The following is a 4,170-nucleotide window of genomic DNA, read 5'->3' on the forward strand; positions in this document are numbered from 1 at the left end:
GTTGTTCTGTCCTTCAAACTTTATTTATTTATTTTGCAACAAGTTGTATCATCCTTTTTTGTTAATAAATCGAACAGTTTGGAAATTTACACGGACCCTGTTGGATTACATTTCTTTCACACAACAAGCGTCAAAAATACCCCTAATCAACGCCAACAACCAAGTGACTGAACAAAGGGACAAACCAAGGGTAAATGGTCACTATAGACATTTTAAGTTGTGTTTGAAGAGAATCCTGAGTTGTACCTGTTTGAGTGAGACTTAAAAACCCTCTTTTTACTGCCAGTTGTGACTGATTCCTCAGTTAGCTACACTGCCCACCCTGCAACCTGTTACACATAGTGGAGAATGCGAGCAGGGACAACGCAGGCTTAAGTGTGGACGAGTGGCAGAGAAGATCGTGAAGGTTTGTCTCGACTGTTAAGAGGACATACAGGAATACAGACTTCACACAAAGGAGCACCAAACACAAAATGGAGGAACTGGTGAGGATGCTGGTGGAGAGCCAGGTGGCCCAGCTTGAGACCAGTAGAGTCTTACTGCAGATGCGGCTGAAGGACAATCAGACTGAAGCTGACCTACAGGAGGCTGCTGAGAAAAACGCCCGGTCTGGTGAGTTGTTTGCGAGAGCCGAGGAGAGGCTTACCCAGATGCGCAGCGTTGGAGCGTTTACCGAGCTGACCGCCACAGGGAAGCGTCCAGCAGAGGCGTTCAAAGCACAGGTGGTCCTACATGTCAATGATGTCGATGAAGATGATGATGTCTACGAAGACAATGATGTCAGTGATGAAGAGGTCGGTGATGTCGTTGTCGAAAGTGAAGAAGACGAAGGCGGTGATGATGAAGACGACGGGGATGGCGATGGTGATAAAGGTGATGAAGAGGATTTTGATGATGGTGATGCCGAGACAGAGGGTGATGATGAAGATACCCGTGATGAGAACGAAGCAGGTGTAGGTGACTCTGATGACATCGAAGAAGTCACACCAGCTAAAAAGGAAGCTCAAGCCAAGTCTGCTGCCAAGGCAGCCCCTGCTCAAGAAGAGTTGGGGGAAGACCACAACGGTGGCAAGGCAGATGACCCAGAGGACACTGCACAAAAGGAGAAAAAGGAGAAACAGAGTGAAAAAGAGGCAAACAACAGGGTGAGTAGATGGGTTCTAAACCACCATCTGTTTAATGTCTCTGTCATTCACAGGCCAGGATGGCGCCATGGAGAAGCAGTTGACCTTTCCCACTGTGATGCCTTTTGGACTGATTTTATCCTGCCGAGGGCGTCAGGTTCGGGGAGAAGGATGTGTGGCATCACAGTGGGCCAGATTGTAGTGGGGAGTGGCATTTTCCTGGAGGTCTGGCTGCCACACCACAAGATGGCTGCCAGTCAAACTACATCCCCCACAATGCAGCAGAACTTCACCAGGTGTAGAGCGCACCTGATGTGCGTTGGGAGCGTGCGTGGAAGCGCTTACGAAGCTGTCGGTAATCCGACAAAAGACTTCATTACCCACAATTCCCTTATCACCTAAACTCTCTTATCTACATTTCATCGAGACAGTATTGGCTGAAAACAAGGTGGTAAAACCGTGACGGACTTTTTCCCTTTAAAACTGCGTTGAAATGATACATTCTCTCTCTCTCTCTACAACTGGCGATGGCCAGCCCCATCTCTCTCTCCTGGCGTCGACCAAGGCTCATCTCTGCAGTCCTTCCACCATCAACTGGTGAAGGCCTACTCTCTTTGTTCTCAACAAAGACAAGACTCTCTCTAATATCCCTCGTTAGCCAAACACGAACTACTAACTGAGACGAAGTAAGTTTAGCAAAGCAGCTAACAGTAGACCTGCTAGCTAACTAACTGCAACGGGAACGAAGCACAACAGAATTCACGATTCTGCAACATTCCGAGCGATCAATACCTCCGACCTTAACTGCAGTGAAACAAAGACATCACAGCAAGGACAACTTTCCGTCTACGGACGTTTTCATCTCTTCTCTGCCTCAGAGAAACATTTCCAAAGGACTGGTAAACATAAAACGACTGGGCAGCTAGCTATTCACAACCTGGCTAAGCATAGGACTGTTTACATATGGCATTGTTCATGTATTGCATCACTAACCATCTCTTTCTTCTAACATGGCATCTTAAATCACATACGATTACAAATACATTGGCCTTCATATAGCCACACACTCGAAGCACATACTCGAACTTCGCGCTGCACATATAGCCTCGTCCTCTTTCACACCACACATGTATGTTCACGAACGTGCACAGACATGCACGCGGAACTACGGTGGTCAAGACAAAGGGACACACACGCACTAGGGCTGGGCAAGTTAACGCGTTAATCTTGCGTTAATACATCAATTATTTAACGCCGACAATAATTTTATCGCGCGTTAACGCAGGTTTTATTATTTTGCTCAAAGGCTTTTATTTTGTAAAAGTTTGCCGCAAAACCGCAAACGGATAAACCAGATTTTTAAGCGGTTTGGTTTGTTATAAACGTCATAAATGTAGTTATGACACTGCTAACTTATGAACAATTATAATTATAACCATGGGTTTTCATATGAAAATAACATTCAACAGAACAGATAGTTGTCAAGTCTCGCCCTGTTCAGTGGCGAAACCACCGGGTTGGCAAGGGGTGGCAGCTGCCACCCCCAAAAAAATGCTTGCCACCCCACTTGCCATCGAGGTTGTCAGAAATGTCTCCTGTAATAAACTCTAAATATATTGAATGGTATTATATTTTTGCTACTTAAGCGGTTGATCTCTTTGGTAACTTGCTCTTAAATCTTTAAGTTCCCCCTCCCCTGTAAAATGGTTGAGTCCATGAGTCCGCTCTGATCTAAGTGTGTTTGCCCATCTCCCGCTTCATAGTGAGGAAATAATCGGTTTGAAAGCATTTGAGAAGCCAAAAACAAACTGGAGACAAGCCTACTGTAGACTCAATGTACAGTACTGCTGAATCGTGAATAAAGAAAATGTAATGGGATGTCATATGTGACAGACAGTTCTGTTGTAATTTCAATCGTTTATTTAATTGCTAACTTGCAAAAGTCGGTAGCATACAGACGCTAGCTCGCTATACAGTTTGCTTGTGCTAACTAGCCGTGAAGTTACCACTAGTCTGTTAGATTAGCTAACCAACGTCTTTAGTACAGTAAGGTGGACTGATTACGCATGTAACCTAACTGTTAAGCTATTCCGAAATCAGATTTTAGATACCACTAACCATTTTCTCAAAAAGCCTTTTTCTGCCTGTTTTTAAGGTACTCCGTTATGTAGCCTACAGTAAACTCAGAAACAGTCAAACGTGCGTTCTTTTGTCCACCCCATCTTTCGCTAGCTAGTAGTTAGTCTAGCTTTGATTTGGTATAAATTATTTTGTATGTGATAACCTAATAGAACAACAGCCATTAGAAATTCAATTGGCCATTAAGAAAAGTATTTGTCATTATGAAGGGAAATATGTCATACCGGTATGTCAATATGACATTTATTCTGTGGGTTCTGAATGCAGTTTTCTTTTATTTTATTTTGTTAGAGAAATCGAATTTGGACTTGGAAATAAACCTAAATGTAAGTGTTAGCACATATCTAATGGGCTCCATTAGACCATAGCCTATTTAACTTACATCCAAATGCCAGTATATAGCACTAAATCAGTTGTAAATCAAACTGATAGCACTGTTCCGATATCAGATCCTCTTTAAAACTAAACCACTAGTAATATTGCATTTTCAGGGCCCAAAAATGAAGAGAAAAGGTCAGGACATCAGGACTTTTTTCAAGAAAAGGCTTTTTGTAACAATATTTAGACTCTTGGCAACACATTGCTGTTGTCTGTTTTCACTATCTGGATTTGTATAAATAAAAACATATAGGCACCAGGCATGTGTGTGTGTGTGTGTGTGTGTTTGATATGCCATCCTTGAATTTCAACTTGCCACCCCATGTAAAATCTTCTAGAATCGCCACTAGCCCTGTTAGATAGTTTATGTTCCCCCAGTGTTGTCATTATCTATGTTCTGTGTTGTGTTTGTTTACTCATCTCTCCTCTCGTTTCAGACACGTCACGCCCTACCCTTGTGTGTGCTCCGCCCTGTTGATTGTCTGTCTCGTCATGATTGTTGTCACCTGTCCAGTCATGATTGTTGTCA

Source organism: Sprattus sprattus, assembly GCF_963457725.1.
Source record: "Sprattus sprattus genome assembly, chromosome: 1".
NCBI lineage: Eukaryota > Metazoa > Chordata > Actinopteri > Clupeiformes > Clupeidae > Sprattus > Sprattus sprattus.